Source organism: Athene noctua, chromosome 3, assembly GCF_965140245.1.
Source record: "Athene noctua chromosome 3, bAthNoc1.hap1.1, whole genome shotgun sequence".
Lineage (NCBI taxonomy): Eukaryota > Metazoa > Chordata > Aves > Strigiformes > Strigidae > Athene > Athene noctua.
In genome coordinates, this window is record NC_134039.1 from 45,030,966 (window position 1) to 45,048,613 (window position 17,648).

The 17,648-nt window shown below is 42.5% G+C and overlaps 1 pseudogene; it reads right to left on the reverse strand.

The window, feature by feature from the left end:
- Nucleotides 1–14,033: 14,033 nt before the first annotated feature.
- LOC141958422 (uncharacterized) lies at nucleotides 14,034–17,142 on the reverse strand (annotated as a pseudogene).
- Between the last annotated feature and the right edge of the window lie 506 nt (nucleotides 17,143–17,648).

A 17,648-nucleotide genomic window follows, 5' to 3' on the forward strand; every position in this document is an offset into this window, starting at 1 on the left:
TGTTTTTGCCACCACAGGCTGTCCTGCTTTCATCGAGGACCAGGTGTGTTCATTGTTTAGGGTTTTTTCTGAAGAAGGTGTTACTGATTTTATTATCAATTGAAATTAAATTGTGTTTGATTTTAATACAAGTATAGAATTAAGGGATATTTTAGTAAAAATCATTTTACATTTACTGTATTTTGAATCTAGCAACTGACTACTACTCTAAAATTCCCTGTACAGCCCTGTACCAAGGCCGAAGGGATTGGTCCTAATTGTTTAGTAGGAATGGTTAGAACCTAGGTAACAAAACACAAGGTGATTTGTAAACTGATTTATAATATATATATAGGACTAGAAGAATGCAAGTAGTTGTCAAGGTCCAGGATTAATGGGAACTGAGGGAAGTAACCGTAACAGCTTGCAGGTACCTGCCAAGAAAACTGTGTCCTTAAGCAAAAGGTAATTCCGGCAGGGGGAGATCATGACCACCGGCTCATGGACCACCTACTCACATTACACCCCAGACCCATTTCTAGACATTTCTAACCTCTACTGCGCAGAACTGGAAATAGGAGGACAATATGTTAATGATTTCTTGGAAGTTGTATGCTTATGTATGAAGACTTAATGAATATGTATGAGTGAGTTCTATATAAGGTGTATGATTCTGTTGCCTGGCACGTGTTGTTGGTGAGAGCACTCCCCCCTACACATCCGGCCGTCAATAAAGAAGTGTCTGCTTATCTGCATCAAATTGGTGTCGATAAGTTATTTTTATCCCGGATTTCGGTGACAAAGGTGTTAAGAAGGCTTGAGTAATTGGATTTCCATAGGGACCATACCGATTATTTAACTGCTGTATAATTTCAGAAAGACGGCTGTCCCATTGTCCTTCATGTGGTTTAAGATATTTTTTTAGCAGTCCATTGGCTCGCTCAACTATACCATTAGATTGTGGGTAATAAGGTGTATGAAATACCCACTTTATTTCTCTTTGCTTTGCCCATTCTTGTACTTCTTTACTGGTAAAGTGCGAGCCATTGTCTCTCTGGATAGAATCAGGGACAGGTAAAATAGAGAACCATGAGGAAAGGCCTTGGATAGTATTCTGTCCATTAGCCTTTTGGCACTTGGTAGCTGTAAGGAGTCCAGATATTATCTCTACACCTGTTAAAATATATTTTTACATAGCAGAGGATTTTAAAGGACCAATGTAATCAATTTGCCAAGTGGACCACAAAGTTTTCCCTTCTTTAATGTGTAAAGGTGGTGCATTGGCAGGATGGTCCATCTGCAATTTTAATTTACACTGGGGACACTCAGTAAGGATGGTTTCACATGTTTTTCTACTGAGGGACCATCCCCGGCTTTGAGCTGAAAAGTAAAGTGCTTCTCGACCTGTGTGGCCTAATTTTTCATATAACCATTCGCCTAATCGATACCATGTGGGGTTTGGGGAATTTTCAATGTCTGTTTTCCTAATTTTTGTCCATTCATCCACCCTTTGGTTCCAATTTGTAGCTGGTTTATTGTCATTAGCATGGGCTTTTACCCGTCCTATTTGGAATGGTGTTTTTCTGGCCATGGTTAATAGTAATTGCCAGTCTGCAGTCCTCCACGTTGGTGATTTATTTATCTCCCAGTTTAGGGCTTCCCACTGACAAAGCCACTGTGTGGCACCTGCCCAGACAGCATAAGAGTCTACATAAATGGTTTTTGCTTCATTTTGTGCTGCCAAAACAACTGCTCTTAACTCTCCTACTTGAGCACTGCCTTCACCCTCTTCAATAACTTGTTTGCCTGTTTTGATTTCTAATGCAACAGCTTTATATTGCCATTTACGATCCACTCTTTTTGCTGAGGCATCGATAAACCAGACACCCTCTGTTGGTGAATCTGCAGTGAAGGGGGGTGCGTCTAAAATTGGTGAAGGTTTAAATGGTTGTTGTAATGCTAGCGGGTCAGTATTAACAGGCATTTGTACTTTAGAAACTTGTGTGTCCTTCAGTTAATTGCCTTTCATCTGCCACGCCCACTAGATAGGCATACCATTTCCTAATTTTAGGGGTTTGTGCAATTCCCTCTGGGGGAGCAGTCCCTTTTAGGATTGTGTCTAATAAATTAAAGGGACCTCTGGTCTGAACAGCTTGTTCTTGACTAATTTTCTCAACTTGTTTAACTGCACGGACTAAAGACAAAAGACCTTTGTCCCACTCTGAATCTCTTTGCTCTGTCTCTTTAAATGCAGTTGAGCTAAACAGTAAGGGTCTCTTTGGCCCCTCAGGGCCCATTTGAAATAAGTTACAGTAGGTACCATGTTCTGCAAAACCCCATTCCACTATAATAGGATCATGAGGATGAACAGGTCATAGGGATTGATATGTTTTTAATTCCAGTAGCAGAGATTGAATTGCTTCTTCATGTTCTGAGTCCCATCTCTATGATTTTCCTTTTCGTAAAAGTGAATACAGTGGACGGACAATGATAGAGAATCCAGGTACATGTTTTCTCCAATATCCTAAAGTACCCATTAGCTGTTGTGATTATTTTCTAGATTGTGGCATTTCTGATTGTTCTATTTTAGTTAGAGTATCTGGTGGGATTGCTGCACTTCCAGCAATTCACCAAGTGCCCAGGAATTTCACTTCTTTACTTGGTCCCTGACATTTTTCAGGTGGAATTTCAATTTGTGCCTCATGCTATGCTTGCCAAACTGTTGCTGCCACCTCCCCCACCTTGTTAGGAGAGGTTCCTCCGATTAGAATTTCGTCTATATACTGATACAGTTTTACCTCTTCAGGGAGTGGAACCTCTGTAAAAGTTCAGCAAGCACAGCATGAGCAATTGTGGGTGAGTGTTTACATCCCTGTGGGAGTCTGTCAAAGGTATATTGGATACCCTCCCATGTAAAGGCAAGTTTTTCTTTATCTTCTTCCCTTAAGGGGACCATGAAGAACATGTCTTTTACATCTAGCACTGCCATCCAAGGATGTGCGGCGGCTTGCAGTGTAGCGGTTAAAGTTGCAATGTTGGGGACTGCCGCTGTCAGTGGGGCTGTATTAGCATTTAAACGCCAATAATCGACTGTTAACCGCCACCTCCCGTCTGGTTTACGGACTGGCCAAACAGGAGAATTGTATGGGGAGTGAGTTCGGGAAATAACCTGTCCATTTTCTAAGTCTGCAATTACTTTAGAAATCCCAGTTCGTGCTGCAGCAGAAATGGGATACTGTGGGACGTTCGTAATTTTTGATTCGGGAAGTGCCGGAGCTGCACGGAGCACACGCACTGTGGCCGTTTGTTGATGTTTGTTAGGGTGAGGGCTGGCAGTTGAACCAAAAGACCACAGACCGCCGTCTGGCAAACGCCAGGTTCGGCCGTTCAACGCGTCAAAACCCAGGATGTTTTCATAGTGCTCCTTCATCGCAGAGCCAAGAGGTGTTACACGTTTTTCGCCAGGGAGCCGCCAATTAACTTTTGCTGTCTGGCACACGGTGCTAGTTCCCTGTAACTCCGGTAATTTTAACCTTTTCTCCGGCTAGGTCATATGCCTAGCTTGTCGGCATGTCGCTTTGTAATTATTGAAATTTGTGCACCAGTATCAATTAAAAAATTTTATTAACTGTTGTTGAGGACCAACTGGAATTAGAATGTAAGGGCCGTTCTTATTTATCCACTGATAAGCTTTTACTTGCCGGGCTGGCAGGCCCAGTTGCCATCCGGACCTTATCCGGTTTTTGATCTTGTGTTTTGCAACTGATCCTCTTGAGGGAGGAAAGGAAGTTTTTTTCCTGGGAGGTGGCGATGGGGGAGTTGGAGTATTTGAAGCGTTACATCTTTGAAACGCCTGAATTAGGCTCAGAATGACGCCAGTAGGCTGCCTCTGAATCGCGGCTCTAGGAATTCCAAGTGACAGTGCTTGCTTCCATAAATCATTTCTCCATTCCTGACCCCTGGATTGTCGGTCAGGGGGGGGTTGTTCCTGAGAATTATTTTGATGCGACTGTTTAATTTGCCTGACAGTGCTGTGAGATATGTTTGTCTGATTCATGCCCACGTGAGTGATAAAAATGCAACTCTCTTAAGTATGAAACTCTTAAATGCTTTTGTACTTGTTTTATGTAGCCACAAGTTTCAGGGAAATAAGGTGTCATGTACATAGTTCTTGTTGTTTAGACCAGTTGTTGTTGTTAAAGAAAGGAACAAGGATGGCCTCCGTCACCAAACCAGACAGCAGTTATGACTGCAAAAACACCTGTGCTGAGTCATTCCCTATGCTGAGTCATCCTCCCCTCCATGATGGAAACCTGAGGAAAGCCCAAGAAACTTTACTCACGCCCATCCTCATGAATATGTAAAAGGACTACACTATAAAAAGACGCGGTTTTGTTATGTGGGTGTGTGTCTTGGTGGAGTGGAGACTCCTGGCACACCCAGTGCTGTTTCCTTGTCTCCGTTCAAACAATAAATTTAGAATTCAGTTTGAAATCTTGGTGAGCCGAAATTTATTTATAACAATTGGGGGCTCGTCCGGGAGGGTCTTAGATCCTGCATTCTGACTTCATACAGGAGGGGCGCCCCACAACTAGGTGGCTCCTGGTTGAGTCTGATCGGGACTAAACGCCATCCTGAACCCGAACAGAGCAAGCAAAGAACTTCATTGTTTTGTGAGCTCCCTTGCCGGCTGCAGCAGTTTATTTTACCCGTAATTCTGCGCGTGAAGATCCGGACGCAGATGGCAGAGTCGTAAGCGTTGCGTATACCATTCGGTTGGGTGGGATTCGGTTGCCTGTGTGTGTGAGAGTGTGACTGAGACAGAACCTGGTTCCGAAGCGATTGTGGAGGTCTTCTAACCGCGGTTCCAATCTCCCGCGAGGGAATTGGCTGGTGAAGGATCGAAGCGATTCCTATAGGATTCGTGGGTGGGTGATAGGTCCTAAGCCCCCTGCAAGACACTCTCACCGGCAACCAAGGGCTGTAGGAATTGCCACTGTAAAATTCCTAGATGGGTCATAAGAAATCGAAGACCCAGGACCAGAAGAAAGGGAGAAAATTATTAGACATACCACCAGAGAGTCTATTAGGCACAATGATTAAGAATTGAAACCAAAGGGGCCCCAGAAAAGGAAAAAGTAAATTGAAATTAATACAGTACTGTATGGTTGAATGGCCAAAGAAACCTTTAAGACCACATGTCTTTTGGCCTGTTTTTAGATCCTTCGAAGACTGGATCTGTCAAGCTTTAAATTAATATGTTAATTCAAAGGAACCTTTTAATCAGGAAGAAAGTGATTATAAACAGATGAAAAGTTTGAGGAGGAAGAGGAGAAAAATAAAAAGAAGGAAGAGAAAGATGATAAATGGGAACCACTAGATAACTTGCCGCCTCCATATTATCCAGCTCCGACAGCCCCGGCGGCTTTAACGGCTCCGGAGGCCTTAACGACCCCGGCGGCGGTTCCCCTTCCACCTCCGGCTGCATGTACAAGAAGTAAAACTGCCGTAACTGAGGGAGCTTCTTTATATCCCTTACGGGAGGTACCCCTCGGAGGCAATCAAGGAGGCATCGGATTTGTGGCAGTCCCGTTAAACACCTCCGATGTACAAAATTTTAAGAAAGAGAGGGGGACTCTATTAGATAATCCTCTCGTAGTAGCTGAGAGATTAGATCAATTTTTAGGTTCCCAATACCTACACTTGAGAAGAAGTACAGTCCATTTTAGGCATCTTACTTATGACCGGGGAAAGGCAAATGATCAGACAAGCCGGAATGCGTTTGTGGGAACTGCAAAACCAAGCAGGGCCGTCGGCAGATCAGAAATGGCCCAGTGTCTGCCCTAATTGGGGTCATCAGCAAGAACAGGGCTGACAGAATATGAGGGACCTTAGAAATTTAACAGGGGCTGGCATTAGAGAAGCAGTTCCTCGGGGGCAAAACATTAATAAAGTCTTTAGCGAACATCAAGGAAGAGATGAACCACCCACTGATTGGCTGGAAAGATTAAGAAAGTATTTACAAATGTATTCAGGGGTAGACCCGACACGCCCCGTGGGAGAGGCTTTATTAAAAACTCGATTCGTAGCCAATTCGGGAGGTGCTATCAGGAAAAAGTTAGAAAAAGTAGACAATTGGCAAGACTCTGTCTGCAGCAGCTATTAAAAGAAGCACAGAAAGTGTATGTTAGGAGAGACGAAGAAAAGCAGAAAGCAAAGGCGAAAATACTTGTTGTAGCAGTCAGAGAAACCTCCGAGATCCCATTCTAATGGGTTTACCTGGAGCTTTGGGTGGTGAAAAGAAAGGGGCAGTAATTAGAGAAAACGAATTAGCATGCTATTATTGTGGAAAGAAGGGACATTTACAGCAGAATTGTAGAAAGCAGGAGCAGGATAAAAGGATGTTTAAAGAATAAGGGAGTCGGGAGCTCTATTTTCTGGGGACAAAGACGTCAAAGGAGCGCTTGATAAGTCCCCAAAGAGAAGAGTTTGAATTTTTAGTAGATACGGGTGCAGAAAAATCAACTGTAAAAATATTCCGAGGGGATTTATTGTTGCTACCGGAAGCTGAAATTAAAAATAATAGTACAAGAAAAATAAAAATTTATACATTAATGGAAAAAGACGAGTAACAGATAAATCCTAAAGTCTGGTATACAAAAGGAGAGATTGGAAAGCTTAAAATAAAGCCTATTAAAATTGATATAATTGATCCGGAGACACCAATTCAGATAGCACATTGGAACCTTGTATGTCTCCACATAATACACCTATTTTACCAGTTTTAAAATCAGACAGATCTTACAGATTGGTGCAAGATTTAAGGGCTGTAAACCAGCAAACTGTGTCTCGTTTCCCTATGGCAGCAAACCCCTATATGCTGCTTAACCAACTACTCCTGACTATATTTGGTACAGTGTAATTGACTTAAAGGATACATTTTGGTCCTGCCCCCCTGGACAAGGGGAACAGAGACAATTTTACATTTGAATAGGAAGATCCATCTAATAATAGAAAACAACTCAGATGGACAGTGCTTCCCCAAGGTTTTACAAAATCACCTAACCTTTTTGGGCAGGCATTAAAAAGTTACTGCAGACCATGGATTGAAAGCTACAGTGAAAAGGTGAAATTTTTTTATGAGAAATTAACCAATAACCAACTTAAATGGTTTATGGAGGATGATCAGAAATTTGAGGAAATAAAGAAAGCATTAATACAAGCACCTGTATTAAATTTACCGAATATGGAGAAACCTTTTTATCTTTTTGTGAACACATCAAATCAGACAGCATATGGAGTTTTTACTCAGGACTGGGCAGGAGTTAAGAAACCTGTAGGATATTATTCCAAACTGCTTGATCCAGTAAGCAGAGGATGGCTTGCTTGTCTCCAAGCCACAGCGTTATTAATAGAAGAAGTCAGGAAAATTACCTTTAGTGCTCCTTTAAAAGTATATACTCCACATAATGTCAGAGGTGTTTTACAACAAAAAATGGAAAAATGGCTAACAGCCGAAATTTAAAATATGAAACAATACTGATTGACTCCCCTGATTTGGAATTAAGGGTGACCTCAGCCCAAAGTCCAGCTCAGTTTTTATTTGGAGAACCATCAGAAATATTACAACATAATTGGAAGTAATTGAAACCCAAACAAAAATCAAACCAGACTTAAGTGACATCGAATTGGAAAAGGGAGAAATACTGTTTATAGATGGCTCCTCCTGAGTAATAGAAGGAAAAAGAAAATCAGGATATGCAATAATTAATAAAAACTTGGAGCTTATAGAATCGGGACCTCTAAGCCCATTGTGGTCAGCTCAGGCTTGTGAGCTGTATGCCTTATGCAGAGCTTTGGAGTTGTTAAAAGGAAAAAGTGGGACTGTGTTCACTGATTCCAAATATGCATACGGGGTAGTTCACACCTTTGGAAAAATTTGGGAAGAAAGGCGTTTATTTAACACCCAGGGAAAAGGTCTTATACACCAGGAGTTAGTGGTAAAAGTTTTAAAGGCATTAAGAGAACCGAAGGAAATAGCAGTGGTACATGTGAGGGGACATCAAAAAGGATTGGATTATCGAACTAGGGGAAATAATTTTGACAGATAAGGAGGCCCAGGAAGCAGCCCTAAAGGCTCAGGTTATCAAGATCAATGTAGTACAAACAAAGGAGAACAGTAGTGAAAAGGAACGGGAGGAGGGAGAAAAGAAGTTAATTCCTGAGGAACAATCAAAGCTGGAAAAAATAGGGGCTAAATTGGAACAGGGAAAATGGATACTACCTGATGGACGGGAAACGTTACCAAAAGCTTATGCCAGGCAAATAATAGAACGCTTACATACACAGACACATTGGGGCACTAAAGCATTAAGTGATCATTTTCTTAAACAATTCGGTTGTATTGGAATTTTTGAAATAGCAAAACAAATTACACAAGGCTGCTTAACTTGTCAAAGAATAAATAAAAAGGTATTCCGACAAGTGGCAATAGGAGGAAGAAAAACAGCTTATAGGCCTTTTGAAAGGGTACAAATTGATTTTACAGAATTACCTAAAGTAGGAAGAATAAGATATTTACTGGTAATAGTGGATCATTTAACGCACTGGGCAGAAGCTTATCCTACAACGCAAGCCACAGCTCAGACAGTAGTAAAAACATTATTAGAAAATTTAATTCCTAGATATGGAATAATCCAATATATTGATTCTGATCGAAGCACACATTTTACTTCTAAGATAATAAAATTATTGGGTCAGTCATTAGGTATTCGGTGGGAATACCATACCCCATGGCATCCACAGAGTTCACGAAAAGTAGAAAGAGTTAATCAAACAATAAAACAACAATTGGCCAAATTAATGGTTAAGACACAAATGCCTTGAACAAAATGTTTACCATTGGCACTCTTAAATATAAGAACCAAACCGTATAGTGAGACTGGATTATCCCCTTATGAAATGCTATATGGTATGCATTATTTTCAGGGAATGCCCCTGGAAAATAATGCAATTGAAGATTATAATATTCAAAAATACATAATTGTCATTAGGAAAAGATTAAAATAATTAAGAGAAATCGGGATAATATCTCAAACCCCACCTTTGGGATTCCCAATTCATCAAATAGAACCAGGAGATAAAGTTTTAATAAAAACGTGGAGAGAAGAAAACTTATCTCCCCTTTGGGAAGGACCTTTTCTTGTTTTATTGACTACAGAAACAGCCGTGAGGACTGCCGAAAAAGGATGGACACATGCATCGCAGGTAAAAGGTCCAGTGAAGGAATGGAAAGTAACGTCTGAACCAGGAGAAATTAAGCTGACTATCAGATGAACCTAATGAGGTTGTATGATTAGACTCAAATTCAAAAGAACTTTAATTTGAGGCTGTCACTAAATGGGAGGAATACTCCAGTTAATGACACAGGACAGCAGAATCTTAAATTGGGCCAGTACTTCACCTTGTCCTACTTGTCGTCGATGAAGCTTATATCTTATTTGTCATTGTTATTATTGTGGAAAACATGCAATCCGAATTAATGGGTTACAGAGAATTTATTTGGTGAATACATCTCCTTTTTGTATCAGGTGGAAATGTAATAATCGTAAGACAAGTTACTGTGGGATTCTCATCGTAACTGTTCCTATGCAATTTGGGAAATACATATACATACATAGAGAGAAAGTATTCAAAGATTAAAATATCAAGTCTTTTTGGATATAGCATACAAATTAAACTTAAGAAGCAACCTTGCAACTTTTCAGATACTTAAGATACCACCTATTAAAGGAAGAGGGCAAGACTGGATAGGGAACAGGTGGTGCAACCAGGAAAACGTCTGCCAAGGGCTGCAACCCCTTTGGGCTGTGACTGCTGACCCCTATAGCTCTTACCAGACCTCTTCTGATCTTACTTGGAGTGCCAATGTATACCATACTGTTTACAGTTGCAAGGGTCAAAAAAATGGGAAGCTGTACCAATAATCAAACCCAATATGTTGTGCAAGGAGGAAAACAGAACTGTACGCTATGATCCAAAAGAACTTCCTTATCAATATTGAGTAGAGATTAGAACAAATGATGAAAATGGAAGATTAATGAGATCCAGTGAAGTAGTCACTAATTTGACCACACCAGTTTGGATATCTTTTGATGCTTGTGAAAAATTTAAGGGACAGGAGAAGACCCAGGTGTTGTATTAAGTGTGCAAATAAAAGAGAAATCGAAAGAGTCAGTACAACACCGGTTACTATTTAATTCATTTTACCATGAGATGGAAACAGGAGTAAACTATGAGATTCCCACAGTAGCTAAGGATTCATTTGTAATCTAGTTGAGAATATAGTTAAGTCATGGAACGTAATCCTTATGTTTGTGGTAGAACAAATTAAGGTGAACGGTAGCCATGAGAAGCTAGGGAGAGTAATATAAGTGAACCTAAAGTATGGGAAACAATAAGAGGACGTAACAGGAAACGACAATGGATACTCCAAACCGGTATAGTTGGGAGGAGTTACTGGCAAAAATCTAAAAGAGGGTGGAATTCAGGTGAGTAACCTAGAATGTGAAGGAGGTTACCTATAAAATGGGAAATCCTCTGGAAATGAATAAACATATATTACATGTCTGGACAACTCCTAAAGGATTAGACAGAATCCTACATAATAGGAACTATCGGACCCAGTTTTTTCCTGTTACCCATAAGTAGAGAAGGACGATTGGGAGTCCAAGTGTATGCAAAAGCAGAAGAGCTAAAGAAAAGATGATATAAAAGAGATTTACAAATCAGGAATTGGAAAGATAATGAATGGCATCCTGAAAGAATTATTAACAGAAATGAAGATTACCCACGTTCCAGTTTAAATTTGGAATGGAATTAATCTAGGGAATTTATGGGGAAACTTTATTCGTGGTGACTGGTTTACCAAAATTAGAATAATCGTATTAAGAGTAATTGGGGGATTGTTAATTCCTTGTTTGATTAATACATTCAGTTATACAGGGGATGCAAATATCTGCTGTATCCATTGATTCTGAAACAGGGACAGAGAAAACTCCTTCCCTGATGATATTAAAACCAAATTTTATTCAACAAACCTTTTTATGTTTTGAAAATCAAGCACGAATCAATGCTAGGAAAAAAAAAAAAGGGGGGGATTGTGAGATATGTTTGTCTGATTCATGCCCACGTGAGTGATAAAAATGCAACTCTCTTAAGTATGAAACTCTTAAATGCTTTTGTACTTTTTTTATGTAGCCACAGGTTTTAGGGAAATAAGGTGTCATGTACATAGTTCTTGTTGTTTAGACCAGTTGTTGTTGTTAAAGAAAGGAACAAAGATGGCCTCCGTCACCAAACCAGACAGCAGTTATGACTGCAAAAACACCTGTGCTGAGTCATTCCCTATGCTGAGTCATCCTCCCCTCCATGATGGAAACCTGAGGAAAGCCCGAGAAACTTTACTCACGCCCATCCTCATGAATATGTAAAAGAACTACACTCTAAAAAGACGCGGTTTTGTTATGTGGGTGTGTGTCTTGGTGGAGTGGAGACTCCCGGTGTAGGTAAGGTTTGTTGGTCGGAAGATGTTGCGCTGTACGGAAATGTAGGACCCCTCTCCGGATAGCTAATAGTGCTTAGCTTATGATGTAAGCGGATGAAGTGACGCTGCAAACTTAAGCTATATAATGCTGTGTTAGTTATCAATAAACGCCATTTACCATCCACCGCATTGGTGTTTGTGAGCTGATGGCCCGAGCGGCCTGGGATTGGTCGCCGTGCTGTTCCTGAACCAGGTCGCCACTCCTCCAAAGGCAACATCCCGGCACACCCGGCGCTGTTTGCTTGTCTCCATTCAAACAATAAATTTAGAATTCAGTTTGAAATCTTGGTGATTCGAAATTTATTTATAACAGTGTGACCTGTATTTTTTGTTTCATTGGGAATTTCATTCCATCCCATTTCTCGGGCGTGGTTTATAGTTTCATGCACTAATGTTGCCCAAGTGGGTAATCCTTTTAATTCTACTTCCTCACTGCTATCAACAGTTCATGGTAGATTTATCAATTCGTTATAATTTAAGTCTCTCTGGATCTCATCCCATTTTTCAATGAGAAAAGGTTTGAGCATGGCAGGGGCTCCTTTTATCAGTAGTTTGAGTATAGCAGGAGCTACAGGTGCCGAAAGAAGAACATCAGTAGGATTACGCTGATGCATGGCTTGGATACAGGCAGCTTTTGTAAAAGCTGCGGAGAGGTTATTTAGAGATTTGATAGGTATCAACAGAGGTTCTCCTCTCTCTAAAACATCAATGTCACCAGCCCAATAGGCCACTCTGCTTGTTAGTGAGTGGGGGTCAGTCGGGGGGTTGGGACCAGCATCCAAAAAGACACCAGGACCCCAATAACCACTGGCTTCACTGCCATCTAGTAAAATTCTATCTCCCCCGTTTAGAGACACTCTCCATAGGTACTCAGTTTCCGTTTCTACCGGCTTACGGCCAAAACGATCTTGTAAATTGGCTATTTGAATTGGATCAAAAGGGGTTGTTTTGCTGATGTGGCTTCTCACACCACCCCGAGATCCTGTTGTTACTTCTGTTTTAATAATTGGTCTGACTGCAAGTGGAGGAGACTCAGGTGGTTGAAAATCATTTTTGTCTGAGTTGTCATTATGTGTATCGCTCCAAATGTTACCATCTTAATCTTCAGGGGACACAATCAATTTTCTGATTTGAATGATATCAAGGGGGGTCAGACACTGCATTAGCATCATTTCAATGCGTTCCCCCAGTTTTTGTTGTTTCAATTGGGATTCCTTAAGTTGCCCTTGCAGCTGCTCTATTTTAATTGATAACACCAGATTGGTGGATTTCTGCCATGTAATCTCATTTTGTAAATTTTGTATTTTACTATTAAACTTCTCTCGTTCATGACAGGCAGCTTCCAGGCACACTCCCAATATTTTACAAATCATACCTTTATTTTTTCCAAATTTAGTTGCGCCTCTAGCATTAGTTAACTGGTTTTCTACCTTTTCCCAGTTGTGCCAATTATTATAAGCCCAACCCTCTGGGAAGGTGGGATTTGGTTGGATACCATGTTTTTGTAAGTATTCGGTGATTTTGCTCGTCATCCTGCAGACTATGCCAATTTGTTATGGATGAAAGTATTGACATGGTAATGATCTAGTAAAAATATTCTAGATTTATTAATAACTAACAACTATTTGTCAATGCAAAATAACTCAGAAAGAAAAGCAACTTATTCAGGTTCTAAAATGACAATATTCACTCTAACTTACTTAACGGTACCTTAATTTATGCACATATATACGTGTGCATACACAAAACAGACATATACATACAGAAACAAAGGGGTTTGGATTCAGTAAAATGAACACAAAAGGCACAAACACACACAGAAACAAGGGCAAGGGTACGTACCCACACACACACACCAATAAACAGGTGAAATAGAAGCTAGCTCAAAGAAAATTTCCCTCTCGAGTTTAGAGCAAATACTCACAATGCCTTGGCATTCCTCAATGGGCGATAATTGAGACTCGAGTGGGGGGACTTAGCCCTGGCCTTCCGTCTGGAGCAGACGACACCTGAGAGGCGTCCCAGCTCAGGAGAGATGCTGGTCACAGGCCGCTGCGATCCAGGAGAGCTCAAAGGGTCTCTGGTGGTCGCAGTTTATAGGGTCCAAGATAAGTGACTTTTGTCAAATGCTATCTGGTGCCTTCTGGCAGTTGCACAAGAATTTGAATAACATGCAACCCTGTTATTGTTCCATCTGATCACATCCCAGGCATAGGTGTGTCAGGCCATCAGGAGATGATAGGCCATTATAACCCTTTCCAAGCAATTGGGAGGGGCAGGAGCCAGGCTCCTCAAGGTTATCAGTCCTTATCTCCACAGATTGGTGTATGGCTCGGGGGAATGTGGATGGAATCACACCTGGCACCAAGCAGCCCAACAAGAAGGGCAGGGAGGGATAAGAATTGCACCACCACAGGGGGAGATGTGTAAAAGTAAATTGCACACCTTGTCATATAAAGGCAAAGTGATCTCTCTCTGCCTCCTGTATGGGGACCATAAAGAACATATCTTTCACATCAATAGTTGCTAAGATCTGGTGGGCTTGTTCCTGTATGGTTGCAATCAGTTCAGCTATGTTAGGTACTGCAGCTGTTAGAGGACCTGTATTGGCATTTAATCGCCGATAGTCAATTGTCAGTCGCCACTTTCCGTCAGGTTTATGGACTGGCCATGCCGGGGAGTTATAGGGTGAATGAATTGCAATGATTATCCCTTGTTCCCGCAGCTCTGCTGTTACCGGAGGGATCTCCTCCCTGGCACACAATGGTAAGGCGTAAGGTTTCACATTAACAATTTTAGAAGGAGGAAGCACAGGCGCTTGCTGTAAAAGTCTTATAGAGGCAGTTGGGGACCCAAATTTCCATTCCCTTCCTTTTGTATCCACCCAGGCTTGTCCCTTCAATAGGTCAAGTCCCAGGATATTTGTGGGGAAATTTCCCAGAATCATAATAGCTTCTGCTGCAGTTTCATTCCCAGGTAACCAGCATTTCACCTGAGCAGTCGGCTGTGGCTTAGAGTCCCTGAAAACATCTGTAACCCAAATCTGCTTTTTGCCAGCAGTTATGCCATTACGCTTGGCAACATCAGTTTGGAGTGCTATTTACTAGAAATGCAACTGGAGTTTTAAAGGGGCTGAGCAGAAAGGTAATCAACAAGTCTCCTTTAGTTCTTTGTGAGCCTCCTTAAGTGGACCCACCCGCCATCCCCCGGCTCACTTACTGGGGATGGTGCGTCCAATTTCTCGACCCTAAATCAATCAAGTCCTCTTCAGGGGCAGTTGGTGTTTGAGAAGCGATTACCACCATCTCGTTAGTTTTCAGTTCTGTCCCTCCCTTCATCTGAGAGGTCTGCTCGGTTGGGGGGGGGGGGGGGGGGGGGGGGGCAGTTTCCTTCTGCCTTTCCAGGCTCGAATGAGCTTTTCTAAAACTGCAGCAGTCAGACCATCCATTAACTCTCGGGGAATCCCCTGCCTTGTTCCCTCAGTCCACAAGAGGTTTCTCTTTGCTCTTAAAACTTGTGGAGGGGAAGGAGACAGATTTTCCTGCTGTTCCATTCTGCGTACCGAGGGCTTAGTTTTACCCGTTCCCCTGATAAGGCCCATTCTCCGGCCATAATTTATTAAGTCCTGAGCTATCTCTTCCCAGGTAATGGGCTCTCCCCCTGCCCGTCTCCCCCCTTTGAGGCTAATGCATTAAGCAAACGATCTTGTAATTGTACTGCATGTGATTTCAAAGAGTCCGGCAAGCCCCGAATCAGGGGAGTCATTTGATCGGGGTTAGCAATTAATAGCATTGGGGAAGGCTGCTGCGGAACCAAACGCCTATCATGCATTAATTGGAGACAAGCAGCCTTCTGCAGACTTTTGGTCAAATTATTTATGGTTGGGGTCTCAGTACATACTGGATCACCCCTTTCCAAGGGGTCCAGACCCCCAGCCCAATAAGCAGCTCACTGAGTTAATGACCATGACTGTCTCTGGTCGTCAGTTGATAAGAAAACCCCTGGCCCCCAGTACCCCTGGGCCTTATCTTCTGATAACAAAATTTGGTCGCCACCAGTCAAAGATACTCTCCACACATATTCAGTCTCAGTTTCCTGAGCTCGTCCGGTATATTTCTCCTGAATTTTTGCAAGCTCAGTCACTGGGTATGGTGTAGTTCGAATGGTGACCTGTGGAGCTCTTCCACCCTGACCCTCAGTGGTCTCTGTTTTAATTAATGGTCTTAAATTTGCCCCCTCATTTTCAGGGTAATAAATTTCTTGTCTTATCTCTAAATCCTTTGTTGGATGCAAGGGTCTGGCTGCTGATTTTGCCAGACTTGTAACTCCCTGTTCACTATCCGGAACAGAGCCAAGATCTGTCTGGTTGCAGGATTTTTGTTCATTCCCCTTTTTTTCGGACCGTGAGGTTTTTTCTCAGTCCAAGGCATCTAATAGAGCCGTGTGAAGTCGCTGAGTGGTGTTACGCTCATCAGCTAATTGGCTTTTCAAAACTTCAATTTGCTCTTGCCAGAGTTTAGCTTTTTGTTCAGTAACTTTAAGTTCCTCGACCAATTGATCCTGGAGAGCTTTTACCAGATCTTGTAGGGATTCAATCATTTCCCCTTCTAACTGTTTCTTAACATGTTTATCTTTTTGGGCTGCAGTCAGTGCTGCCCCTAATACAGCACACACTACAGCTTTTCCTTTGCCTGGTCGCGACCCTTTCACCCCTGCAAGCACACTGATATAGCTTGCCACTGCTTCTGGATTTTGCCAATTATTGTGGGCCCAAACCTCTACTAAAGGAGAAGGACAAGCCTTATACTCCTTCAGCTTCTCAAAAATAGGGGAGCAGTCAAGCACCGACATTTCCTGGCCAGTCATGGCTTGCAACTGCTCGAACCTCTCCTGGCTTAGAGCTGAGAGGTCACTTCCCAATTCTCCCTGTCCTCATCGGATAGAGAATCGGTATCCCTCCGACCCTCTCCCAGTTTATAGCTGAAGGGCCAATTCCCAGTTCTCCCTGTCCGAGTTTGTCGGATAGAGAACCAGTATCTCACAAGACTTTCCGACACTGAAGGGGATCCTGCCGACTACACCAATTTAATGTCACGTCCCACTCAGACAAGGGAGACAAGTGACTCAGATTCGCAAATCCCCAATTGGAGCGGACAACAAGTGTCCAAGTCCAAGCATTTATTAACTACCCACAATGTACTAATTGAGCACACGATAATTGGCTAAGTATATAGCAAGTTGTGGCGAGCAATACAATATGCCTTGCATTTCTTAATGGAAAAAGGAAAAGAGGGAGATAGAGGGAAAGGGGAAATACAGATCACCGGTCTGGGTTCCTGCGCTGATCCTGCCGGGGAGGGTTCCAGGAGGCAGCTGTCTTTTTCGCTGGCATCCCTCGTCTTCGCTTCACTGCTCTCTCCAGGGGGGCCGGGGATGGGGGGCAGAGCAGAGAGGAGGGCAGAGCCGGCGCCCCTTTCTTCTTTCTTCCCCCCCCTTGATTTATACACCCTTTCCTTGGGTCCATCCCCTAGGCCGACCCACATACCTACATAGCCCATGTCTGGGGAGAGGTAAGGTGTTTCATGGGATGATGTAATTAGCATGATCATGTCAGCCCTCGTTAGCATATTGAGGGGTGTTAACTTTAATATGCATTTCGTGGATAATGAAGCAGAGTTCGTTCAGCGGACACATGGCCCTTGAAATCAGCCCAGGTGCCCCAGAGGAGAGCCGTCCTGTCTCCACAGGGCTCTCTCCCCCAGCTGCATGGGGCAGCGTTATCAGCTTCGGCCTCCACAGCATGCACCCTGTGACTCAGAGTTTGGTCTTGCGAGTGTTTGAGGCATTTCTTCAATCAGCCTCAACTTTTGCTTTCCCAGGTTGTTTGTCTTAGTTTCTCACAGGCTTGGTTTCTCGTCTCTCACAGTCTCCTTGGAGTTTCCCCCTAGTGCTCTTTTGTTAGCACATCCATGAACGTGCCACGTGTACCAGTTTGTTCTGCTAACACATCTGCCGGTGCTCATTCTCTGGGGAAACCTGGGACTACTGTGATGCAGGCCTGTAT